We start from the raw sequence: 13,489 nt of genomic DNA on the forward strand, positions 1-13,489 counted from the left end.
AATCATGTCTTCCTAGGCAGACAAATACTGGATCCCCTTTGTATGACACCAGAAGCTTAGCCAATTGTTGAAGTCAATCATTTTGTCCTTATACTGTGGTATCATTCTGGGCGAAGGTAGGATGCTACTCAGGGCTAGGGTCATACCTGCCTTGGTCACATGATCCAAGAGCTCTTCCATGTCTCTTTTCATGTAGTCCAGGCAGGTAGTCTCAAGTCATTCACTCCAGCATGGACAATGACAGAGTCATATTTGTACTTGTTGTGGAGTGACTTGAGTGCATGCATTTTACTTTGTTTACTGCATATTTTGAGCATGATTATATTGCTGAGCTAGAAATGTTTGTCCTCCGGCTGCCTAGTACATTACATTGCATGTAGCACTTTTAGCCTTTACTCTTTCATGCAATGTTTAATACATTTAAACCTGGGGAAAAATATTTATTTTATATAATATCTATTAGCAGGCCTATACTCGAGGCATTGCATTGGTCACTCATATTGGTGAGGACCAGGTCTAGAATACTGGAGCCCCTTGTGGGGTGATCATATCTCTCGACTGTACATATTTTCACAGAATGTCCAAATGTTTGCCTCATATTTTTGTTCCATTTTTATAGAATTGGAGTTTTCTGGCAAATCATTAAAGACTGAAGTTAGAAAATAATGGCACACATTTGAGTTTCAGACTTCAAATCCTTCAGAAAATTCATGCTAACGCAAAACCTGTTATTCTATCAACTTTTCTAAAGTGCAATATTTAGAAATTGTCCCTATTTTTGGGCCTTTGTCCCACTTTTATTTATGACTTTGTTCAGATTTCTTCCTCTAAGAGGTTGAGAGGTATGGGGTGATACACTATTTGTTCCAGGGCATTTGAGTTAACATTGTCCAGAAACTTTTGTGCGAATGAGTTTGGGCTTGTATAAGTTTCCCAATTAATGGAAGGATAGTTGAAATCACCCATGACTAGGGTGTTAGGTTGTACCTTAATTGTCCTATGTAGGTCTAAATTAGCTATGTGGGCATCTGGGTTCATGGAAGGGGACCTGTAAACCTGTAACTGATGAACTGCAGGGGAGACTTACCGATGGTAATTTGGACTTGGAGTAGCTCCACAGAGTTGTCTTGTCTAACCAGTCTAGAGGTGTAATTATCTTTAATGAAGATAGATACTCCACCTACTTTGGTTCTCACACCTTCAATTTGCAGTCTGAAAGTGTGGAAAACATTGTAGCCTTGCAGGAAAGGTTACAGACCCTGCACTGGAACCCAGGACCTTCTATACTCCAGCCCTACACATACACATGCTACCACAGGAATGGTGACTTTGTCCTACTCTCCTTTGCCTTAAAGACAGGTTTAATAACAGAAGGTCTCCAATCTTGAGGAATCTCCCCATATTCATATGACCTAGCAATAGATATTATGGTACCATAAGTTCTGATTACAGTATCTGAAGTTACCTTGATGTCACTAGGACAACTTATCACCCCCTTTGTGAAGCCAAACAGCTTTAAATAAGATTCTGTAAATATGTCTATAACCTGTTGTGTCTGAGAATACATTTTAGAATCTGCACACAGTTTACCCATTTGTATGCTTCTTCCACATCTTATGTATCTTTAAAATGTTTTCTATTATGCTCAATACCTTTATATAAATCTTCTTTGAATTGTTGTTATCTTGTCTCAAACTATGCTTAATTTGTTTGTCCAGCTTGTTTATTTCAGTTGTCAAAGTTGTAGTTCGACCTCTCTTCCATTTCTTATATTTTCTGTCTCTCACCTTAATTAAGTATATTGTTTTTATGGAAATATATCCCCCTGATGTTGTATGCCTAGATCCTGATGTTAAGCATTTTTTTAGTATGTTCCATTCCAAAAATTAAAGGTGAAACAACAAAATATAAATGAAAGTAAATTTTCTTGAATACAAGTTATCTCTTCCTTACTACAAATGGTGAAAAGAGCGATAAAACATAAAATATAAATCCAAATAAAACTTCTCTTACCAGTCAACTCCACAATAAATCATAAACCATGATAGGATTGTTTAGATAGGCTCCAGGTGAATATAGTGTTGGACTTGAATGATGAGAGCCTCCATTAAGTCCAAGTATGAGTTATGGGTTTCTTGGGTCATAAAGGGTGGCCTATAGCTTGCAATGATATGATGCAGGACTTTGCATATGGAAATCAGTTCATGGAGAACCTCAACTGTGCTGTTCTGTTGGAGTAGTCTTGAAGAGAGTTTGTTGTAAATATAGATTGAGACACCTTTGTTCCCTGCCTAAGCAGTTGGTGATCTCTGTAGCTTTAAACTATGTCTCTAGTGATGAAAAGATGTCCACATTTTCAGGATGAGGAGAGCCTGGAGGGAATGGAATTTCTTGTTTAGGCTATTGGCACTGAGCAGTAACACCTTTCATTTCCCAAGAGTTGTCTTTGCTATGTCCAAATGTTTGCCAGTTTGGCATCATCTAAAAAGGACACTGTGATGGAGGACAATGTTTTAGCCAATATTCTAAAGCCTACCATCCTTGGCAAAGCAATGTGGTCTGTTGGCAACTAAGCCCCCACACATCGAATAAGAATTCTTCCAATCTCTGTTTGTCCTGATGCATCACACTACCATGTTCAGACTCCATTTTCTACTGCAGACTTCCACTGTGGCTCATTCAGTTATAACTCTCTGAGGAACCTACTTGCAAAATAGAATTGCTCAAAAAATCAACCCAACAGAAGCATTAAATGTTATTTGTAGGAGAGTAAGGTGCACCTGTACCCCATTATGTAGAGAACAAGTCCCTCATACCCCTGAATTTATACATACAAACTTATGGGCACACAAATATGAAGCATGGAGAAATCTCCCAATAGAAGTAAGTCATTGCGGGTACACATTTAAAAGCCAGATCAGCACTGATTTCCTATGGAAAACAGCTATTGGGAAATGTAACTTTGCCGAGTTGTGATCCAGTCACTTTTGTAGTTCTACATCTTCTCCTGAAGACTATAGATGGGTATTTTGTGATGGAGTCACTTAGGCATTTTGACAAGAAATATTCTGATAGACTGAGAGATAGTGTGATGATCAGCAGGCATCAAGAAAGGAAATTGTAAACAAAAAAAAGAACAATTGCAATAGAAGGATAAATAACTGAACATTTATGATAACATAACCTTTTCAAATTCAAAATAACTGCAAAAAAGATGACAAATCATAGGAAAATATTGCTTTCTTGTAACTTTAGTACACACTGAGATTTAAACATTTTCCAGTTACTGCGCACTGTGTTAGCTCATTATAAAGTACATAACATTTAAGCAGCTATACAGCAGGTAGCTGACATTTGTACATGCTGAAAGTTATACTCTAGGGAGCTCCCATTGCATACTGTATTACTGCTGGTAGTTATCGGTGCTGAGAGAGATTGTGATGTTTCCTGGTAGTGTGTCAGAAACCATGTGTACCATGCATACCTTCTAACTATAGTCTATATGTTGAGTACAAGGGAGATAAAAAGTATTACATAGGCTGCTGTGAGCAGGTCAGTTTATTATTTGGTCAGTGTGATTTATGCGAGTCCACACAGAGATATTACAAACATACCTACTGAATATGCGTCATTAAGGATGTCTGCTACACCCAGCTAGTCTTTGTATCCTCAGTTTTTATCCCAGCAGGAGGCAGTAAGCAGTTAAAACTCTTTCCAAGTCAACAGCTAAGAGGAAGAACATGACAAGAGACAACAATGTTTTCCAGGAAGGCTGAGGCCAATTCTATATAATAAACTAAGAAAAGTAGAAAGAACTACAAAAACAGAGAATAAATGATTTTTTGTGTTTTATATATATATATATATATATATATATATATATATATATATATATATATATATATATATATTTAAAAATTATGCCATTTCATTATATTATGCTGATAAATATTCAGTGACTGTGGCGGGTACAGCAATGTAATGACACTGGGACCATAAGTGATGCTAAGAAAAGATAAAAAAATGAATCTACAGATAGATTAATGCTGATGTATTTTCCCCATTATCCAACGCCTTAACAAAGAATGACAGAAAGTGAGAGTTAAAGAGAGAGAAAGATAAATCTTACTGCAGGGTATGTTACTTTTGCCCCAGGCTAAGACAATCCATGGGGAAGATAGAGTGCTGTTCAGAACTATACCTGCAAGACATTGCTGGAGCAGTCAGCTAAGACTTGTTATCATGTGAAGACAGGCAACAAAACTGCATTTATGAAGTATGAAATACAAATATAGAGTAAAATTACAAAGCTAAAGTAAAGCTGGCTTTAAGCATGTCCTGTTCTAGAAACATTTTTACATCCAACTTCCTAAGAAGACCATCTTAGAGAAGTACAGTGGTAAAATATAATCTCCAGTGCCTGAAACAGCAGGCTTTATATGTTACCCAGTCTATGGCAATGGCTAGCCACACATGAAAAGTATAGAACAGTCAGTAGAGGCTGACAGAGATAGAGAAAAAAGTGCATTCCTGACCTGTGTACAGAGTTCTACAACCATATAGGGCAATAAGTGATGGGAGGAACAGTAGCTTCCCTGGGCTATGAGGGAACTAAGGTCACTCACCGTAGTCCTGCAGGAGTGTTGCAAATACAGCTGAGACTATTGCTAACTTCTCTGAGTCATTCTGTATGAATGCACCATATTAGGGATTCTGGTGCATTTTGTGCAAACGAATCTCATTATATATGCATAGTATATTCCAAAAAGAGGCAAGAAGATTATGAGCATATACAATGTTGGGTTGGGACACACCAAGGGGGTCCTGGACTGCTACAGTGCTGGGGTTCTGTAAACAGAGTTGATATACAGCTGCTGTACGTAAAGGATGTTTCTATATAATTTATTTTGCATTTGTTTACCAGGAAAGTCCAACAGGGTAGGAACTCTTTTTCAGAGGAGGCCTGGGAAAAAAAAGCTCCAGCAACAATAGCATTAACAAAAACATAATACATACTACATTATGGTTTAGAAGGTTTGGGAATACAATGAAAGGAAAAAAGTTAAGTCAGGTCACATTACTTTCCCGATATCTGCTCTGACTACATAGAGACTAAGGCTATGTAATCTGTGAGAGGAATTGAAAAGTAGCATTTATTATATAAGTTTAACCAAAAAAGGAAAATAGGTTCATAGGTTCATAGGTAGGTACTAGGCTATCGGCCCAAGGGCCTACGTAAGCCTAGCCAACAAGATTCCCTGGCTTACGCCACCCAAGAAAGTTATTTTCCTGTGCCACTGTCGAGCACAGACACAGAAGTGATCCCCAGGGTGTATTTCATATTTCGCATCCATTCATCAAGATTTTTCTTGAAGAGTGCTAATGAAGAACTTTGCTTGACATAGATGGGTAGCCTGTTCCAGAGTATGGGAAGTCTCTGGGACAGGAATCTATCCCTTCAGCATGTCCTGTTTATTGTGGTGACAAGGTTTAGGTCCCTAGAGCATGTAGCTCGGAGGGACTGGGATTTATTTAGGTGTAGCATGTCCAGAGGCTCTGGGTTTGACATAGCTTTATATGTTAGTCAGAAATCACCTTGGAGTAGGTGATATGCTACGGAGTAAAGCTGGAGTTTTTTGAGACGGTCAGTGTAAGGCATTTGTTTGAGGCCAATAATCCTCTTTGTGAGGTACTTCTGTGGCCTTTCCAGCTGCTGCAGATGTCTTGTGAGGTACATTCCAAAAGGGGCATTGTACTCTATAATGGGTCTAATGAGTGATGAGTAGAGGGGAATAATGACCTCTTTTTTCCTGGATGAGAACCCTTTTATGATGAGGTGTGCCACGTAGAAGGACTTCCTGACTACTGTGGCGATGTGACTATCAAAGGAGAGACTACTGTCCACCTGGGTCCCAAGGTCTCTTATCACACATTTGATGTTAAGTAGATTGCTGCCTATGTGGTAGTTCATGGGTACAGAGTTTTACCAAAGGGGATGACACTGCACTTTTTGGCATTGAGCTTGAGGCCATGGCTCTGACACCAGGCATCTGTCTCAGCGAGGCCCTTCTGTAGGATGTCCACATCATTTGTGGACTTGACTATGGCTCCTAGTTTGCAGTCATCTGTGAACTTCATTAGCCAGAGGCCTTCTGTGTTAGCCTGTACTTCAGAGAAGTAGATACCAAACAGGAGAGGTCCCAGGACAGAACCCTGTGGTACTCCACTTGTCACTGGTTTGAGGTCAGATTTGGAGTCTGCAACTTTTACAGTGTGGGTTCTATCAGTGAGCCAGTTGGCAACCCATCTTGTGATGTAGGGATTTATACCTAATTTAGTGAGTTTAGCTATAATTCCAGACTGGGGGATGGTGTTGAAAGCCTTGGCGAGGTCAAGATAGGCTGTGTGAACCACCTTACTCTCATCTACGTCTTTGGTGACTGCCTCAAAGACGTCGATCAGGTTCAGGAGGCATGATCTGCCTTTCACAAACCGCTGACACTGATTAGCTGCTATTCTAAGATTACTTTTGAGTTCAATATTTAAGGTTACAGTTTTGTACTGAATTTATTTTTACTTTTTTTATTGCACTTTGTTTTAATTTATTTTTTTACAGGTTTTGTATTTAAGATTTTTTCTTTAGGGATTTAAAAGTATACATGTCAGGGTAGGAAAGGTTTATTTTCTGGTTTGCTCTCACTGCAAAGAGATTAAGGCATAGTGATTTCTTGTAAGAGATGAGAACTAGCATTTATTATTTAACATTAGTAGAAAAGAAAAAGTTTTTAAATGTTATAGTTATATTGACTTACTCCTTTTGTGAGACTACTTTGAAATTGTCTGTTTAAGGTCTGTAATCTTGTACATGTTAATTTCTTTGGTCTTATTCATTATATTATTATTTAGCTTAAATTGTATTAGCTATAAGTGAGCTATATTTTTAAAAGTTGTGTTGAAGTTTTAAAAGCAAGTATTTCAAGCATGTTACAAGCTATTTGTTTTCTATTCTCTGCTCTGACTTGAAAGAATTTAAGGATGTGAGATCTGTGGCAGGAGCTGCAAGGTTGCATTTGTAAGTTACTGAAAGTGGCAATGGAAGAGGGTTCACTGTTTGTGGGTGCCATGATTATGTACTTCTGTAATCCAGAATGTGATATTCCTAAACTGTTTACCAGACTTAGACAATATCAAGAGTTTTCAGGATGTAAAATCAGTGAAACCAAAACAAGATATACAGCAATGATCTATATTCCTACTTACAAACTTGCTGAATCATTTTCATAAGGTCATGAAAAAGTGAAGTAATTGAGTACCTTGTCGAGAAATTATACTAATGAGGCAGCTAGCTAGCGAAATGTGGGAAGATACTAAACCAAAGATTCTGAGGAAAATTAGAATATGTACAATGCTAAATACGGATACAGGCACTAAGGTTCACGTCATAAAGATGTTCTTAGTCTCAGTGGTACTATATGTATGTCAGTCATGTTTTGTAGCCCAGAGGACAAATTATGGCATATTATTGATAGGGAAATAAAGGAATTCATTTGGGACAGGAAAAAATCAAGAGATGAATGTAAAAGGTTGATGTTGCCCCAGAATCAGGGCAGGTTGGCTATCCCCAATCTTAAATGATGTTTTGAAGCTACTCAAGTATGACTGACTTATCTGATGCAGTTGTTATTCACCTAAGAGGAAACACTAACAATCAAAAAAAGAGAGGCAGGATACGGAAAGGAAAGGTTGGGTTTTTTGGATACAAGTACAAAAGGAAGAAAAAAATAATTTGCTTGATCACTATGCATATTTCAGAAATACAAGAAGTGGACAAAGACAGTCATCCCTATAGGCATACACTCAAACACAAAAAGTGGTCAGTGAGTGGTTATTTGGTAAACATAAACAGTGGTTCAAATTAAATAAGGAATTTAGCTATTGGGAGCAGTTATAAAATCTGAATGAAATTTTGGAGTGACACCCAATTAAAATCACCATAAATCTTGTGGTAAGAATCCATCTGCCGTTTTGGGGTCTACTAGGGGAAATATATCCAACTGAAAAGAGAATGATATGAGAGAGGCAGGGTCTGAGAGTTAATTAGAATTTTGACGGAGGCAAGAACTGTAGAGGATAACGCAAAAGGAATTATTATCAGAAGTTACAAAATACTGCATGCCTACTATGTGGGAATGGCAGGTACAATATGGAGGGAGAGAGAAAGAAAAGGCTAGGGGACAACATACTGCTACCACACTGGTTAGAAAATTATGAAGCCCCTAAGTATGTCACTAGATGAAGATGATTCCGAATATTTGGAAGTGTCTTTACAGTTACTTTTATACCTTATCCAGGATGAATAATATGCATCTTCCTGTTTCTAGCAGGTGATGAATATGCAACTCAGAGGAAGATGGATATCTGGGAACATATCTTTTGGGGCTACCTCAAGATAAATAGATTCAAAGGAGGGGTACAATCCTGTATAGAACTCGTGTTGTGTTGACAAGGAAGCTGTTCTTGCTATCATAAGAACCAGGCTTGAAAATCTCTAGAGAAAGGAAAATGTTACTTTGCCTCTTTCTTCTGGCAGCTAAAAAGACTTACAAGAAAATGGAAATCAAATTAAGAACCTTCTATGGAGGAGTCAGTGAATATTGTGCAGGAAAGTTGTCAAGCATAAATTAGGCTAATTAATAGGTTGAGTGCGTGCGTGTGTGTGCCTTCCGTGGAAGGTTGGGCACTGGGCTTGCAACTCGACACCGTAAAACTCTACTGCCAGTCATGAGCGGACAGGTGATCCACTGTGGCGACCCCTAACTGGGAAAAGGCGAAAGAAGAAGAAGCAAAGGTAAGGGCAAGAGTGTAATTACTAAGCAGAATCTGTAGGACCACTCTGTCAGCTCTAGTGATGAAGAGAACTAGGGAACAAATGAGTTTGTTGTAGAAGTGTAGGTAGTAGACTTGATAAAACATTTTTGTTTTGAAAATCTAGTTAATTTTTTGAATGGGAGTTTTACCTGTGTATGATACTAGATATTTTTTGGTGTTGGGTTCATCCATATTGTACAGTACTAGAAATGAAGAAAGATAGTTTGCTTCTGTTAGGTAGGCAGACTAGCCACTATTAAACTTTTTTGTTATGCATCAGTCCTGAGATCTGCATTGTTTGTACAGCTATTGAAGACCCCCTATAGACCAAGACTCAGCCTGATAACAAAATATTTCCCTGGAAAAAAATAAGAGTTGATTGACTTTGCTAAGCCTACAAATGATCTCAGATCTACAAGAAATGAAAGTTCCTGTAAAACCAAAATCAAAGCCTTCCTCAATGAACAGGCTTATATTTACAACATATACGTTTATATGCATGCTTATATTTACAAGTCTTCAAATCCCATATCCACTGTGTACATAAACTAAACACCGAGACAAATATTAATATGCACATTCAAAAAAATTCCATGGTGATACCTTTCAAGTTAACATAGCCTATAGCTTTGACTATTGTAAAAGCAGCCCCTTACTGAAAATGCCATATATAACCTTATCCACTAGATATGACACAAACTAAAGATTAAACTTTCTTAGTCCGCTGCCCATTCCTTAGACTAGGCAGCCTCCCCAGCACAGAAGTGAAGGTCCTGTTTGTTATAATGGTGATAATCATTATCTTTCTTATGTCTCCAGTACCATAAGGGCCATACCACTCTATCTGAATTCTCATAGCTTCCCACATTTATTTCAGGATAAAATGAGTGTTCCATCACTTTAGCTGAGACTTACTTCCTACTTTAAAATAAACATTGCCTTTACTCTGTGGTTTTGCCTGCATATGAAGATCAATTTTTTGTAAGCATTTGTAAATACTGTGTTAGAACTCAATGTATGGAGACATTTACACTATTCTGTCAAAAGACATTATTATGCCTCTGGTACAATGTCCTCTGTACACATCAATGTTTCATAAAGTCATACCTCAATCTTTATTTGTCAGTGTCCTAACAATGTATAGTTCACTTAAGGTAACCATTACTTGTGTATGACTTTCTGCAGGTGATGACTGAAAACATTCTTCAGAGCAGTTCACATATATCTTTAACAAATGTAAGCAAATAAAGAAAATACTTGTCACCTGAAAGCCAGCTGGCCAGCTGGAGGGAGCTATGTAAAGTCAAAAACATTAGCCAACTCTCTTCTGTCATTATACTGCTGAGGGTTACTGCCTCACTATGACCTCCATGGCAACCTAGGCTAGAGTCCACCAAAACAGTAAGACTATGCTGCTGGACAACAGTTAATATTCATTGAAACACTCTTGTGCCACTTTTACATCATTGTGAAGCAGGCATAAAGAGGTAGGTTAAAGTATAGGCCATTAAAATGGTTTCCCTAGTGCCAGGATGGTGCAAATATCAGGATACATCCATGTCCCTTTCTCTCCTGTCCACTGAGATATAGAGATTAAAGAATATTGATAATGGGTGGCAAGTATGGGGTCCAAATATAAAGTAAAAAAAAAACTGCTCTATTCGGCTCACTATCAGAAGGCCATAACAAAACCACGTTATCTTTAAATAAATACATATATGAATATTGGCTGTTTTATGCTACATTATGCATACACATTACTACTAAATCCCATCAATGTAGTCATTGTACACTATATCTATCTATGGCCTTGGTTATGGATGACAAGGATCATTTGGACAACCTCTTTTACTTCGATATCAGATCAAATAAATAAATACATAACTAAATAAATATGTATGAGGGTAGAGAAAGAACAATGCCTAATCTCTGTAATTAGTATTTTTTATGTTTCTATTTGCATGTGTATACTTGCCAGATAAACTTGGTTAGGACAATATACAGACTAGAATGTCAGTGTTGGCAAGGAAAGTGAAATATTGTAGGAAAATTGCTAAAATAATTATAGTGAGGACAAACTATGCACATTCAACTCCCCACCCAACCTTCCACCATTCATAAATCAGCAAGATTTTGACTCACTCATACATTTAGCAATCACAGTAAAAGCCTCCATCTTATTAATTATAGTAAACAGAAACAATAGGCTTCACTGTTGAAATAAGCGATTGAAATTGATTTTCAGGCAGTTAACGCAGAAGACTAAAGCTCTAAACTGTTGCTTCCTGTACTCAAAGTCAATGGCATATCTAGCCAGTCTCACACTGGGAGGTTTACCTTGAGAGTAAGACCAAAACATGGAACTGAAGTTACCCCATTAGCATCCCAATTTTTTTATTTAGCCAGCCTCCTCAGCAGCATCAGAGTTGTGATTATAAGTATGAGCAATCACATGAGTTGTCTTGCACATTCATAAGCAGTCATTTGAACATTGATTAGCTTGATTACATTCCCGCACCCTTCTTGTAACAGGTAAAAATGTGATAGGTTAGCAAAAGCATCAGTTTACCACAGCCCATGATAATGAAAGGAAAATTATTTGCTGTAAATAGGATGAGTTAGCTTACCGCCACATTTTACAGACAACATTTTTTTTGTATATCTATGGTACTTGTATATCTGTTCCTCAAACCTCACTTGAAACACTGTCCAGTTCTGAGCCCTTAGCAATTTTTGTTTATTATTGTGTCAAGATCAGAAGGAGCTTTGGGAGTCAGCAGCTAAATGGGGCAAGGGGTGACTTGACCGGGCACACACCAAGTAAAAGGGCACACAGTGTGCATCAATCTGTTTTACTGCTTTAGATTTGGTGTGCCTATTAGTTAAAAGATAAATCATATATCTCAAGTGTTCCCTGATTTTGTCTCAGAGTTTTGCACTGTCCTTTTTAATCCATCCCAAAACCTACTATTTCTAGATAAAAGTTGGTAGAATTAGACTTACAGGCTTCTTTTATTTCAGAAGATGCATATTCACATTGTTTTATTCTGCCAACTTCTCAAATTAACAGTACTACTGTTTTAAAGTGTCCCTGATTTGCCCCTGATTCTGGAGGTAATACATTGAGAGCTATGTGGTGCATGGTTATATAAGGGGAAAGATTCCTATCTTTACTCACTTGAGTGTTCCAATTCCCCTCATGTGATTGTGAGTGACAGAAACAGAACAAAACATACACAGTATAGTTCATTCTGGTTCTGCCTTCCTGCCAATCACAACAGACAATACTCAACAATGGTGGATGAAAATGTGTCTCCTGTCAGCACCAATAAACTGAGAAATCAGGTAGGGAAACTAAAAACTATAATATGTAGAATCTAATGAATCTACCGTCTTACCTTGTCATGAATTATAACATTTTTCATCCAGTTTCTCCAAAGTAATAAGGAATTTGTTTTCAGTTTTAAGACCATGTGTGTGTTGTAGTACAGAGGAATTGGTCCTGGCTGTGCTAAAAGTTGTTCAGGATTAGGTCAGATAATTCAATGTTTTTATAATAAAATCAAGTCTGCACTTAATATGAGCAAGTCTAGTGAGAGAAAGAGAGACTTTTGTGTGTGTGTGTGTGTGTGTGTGTGTGTGTGTGTGTGTGTGTGTGTGTGTGTGTGTGTGTGTGTGTGTGCGTGCGTGTGCGTGTGTGTGCGTGCGCGCGCGCGTGTGCGTGTGTGCATGTTATGCATGTGTGCACTTGTGTGCACATGCGTGCATGCTTATGTATGAAACAGGGCTGAAATATATTACTTTTCAGTCTTAATATTATTTACCTTGTCTTTCTTTTTTTACTACAGTTAAAGATATGCACACAGACACAAAGTAGCTATAATTGCTGATGTGGGTATGGGAAATGTATGTGGGTGAAACATGACTAGCTGCTGTCTTTTGTACAGTTTCTGTGGGCTGGCTTTTATTAATGTAATTTCTGTTAAGGAATTTGGAAAGGAATACTTTACAGTTGGGGCTATTGTTTGAGTGAAACAAAATTAAAAAATTGCAGTATGTGGCAATTTTCATCCCAATCATTTGTCTGAAGTATGAGCAGTCAGCAAAATAGCTTTAACTATTGAGTGAAAGGTAAAGTGCTAGCTGGGGATGAAAATTACCCTCTTGTCATTTGTTTTTTATAAAGATTGTGAATTTATGGCAAATTACTGAGGATCGCAGTCACTATATAATAATAGACATTTGAGTTTTAGACTTAATCCCCGGGATTCATGAAGCTCGGCGCAAGGACGGCATTAGCCTTGCACCAACCGTACAGCATAGAATTGGCGCAGCAGCACCACATGCATATTAATGAAGGTGCGCTGTCGTAACGGCCACGTGCATAGGAAACATGTACAAGTGCAGGGGGCATGTCCAAGTGCTGCACGGAGGTGTGAACATGTCAGCTGCATATGCGCAACCTAAAATGCTGACTAGTACAGCCTGCCTCTAATAGTAATCACTCCTGTCAGTGTCCATGGATAGTGAAATGTATGCAAAGCATACAAGACATTTTTGCAAACACCACAATAAGAAGTAAACATAAAGGCATGTAGCTGAATATTGAGTCCCCGTCCCT

The sequence above is a fragment of the Protopterus annectens genome, chromosome 2.part1 (genome assembly GCF_019279795.1).
Source record: "Protopterus annectens isolate FY-2018-M chromosome 2.part1, PAN1.0, whole genome shotgun sequence".
Taxonomy (NCBI): domain Eukaryota; kingdom Metazoa; phylum Chordata; order Ceratodontiformes; family Protopteridae; genus Protopterus; species Protopterus annectens.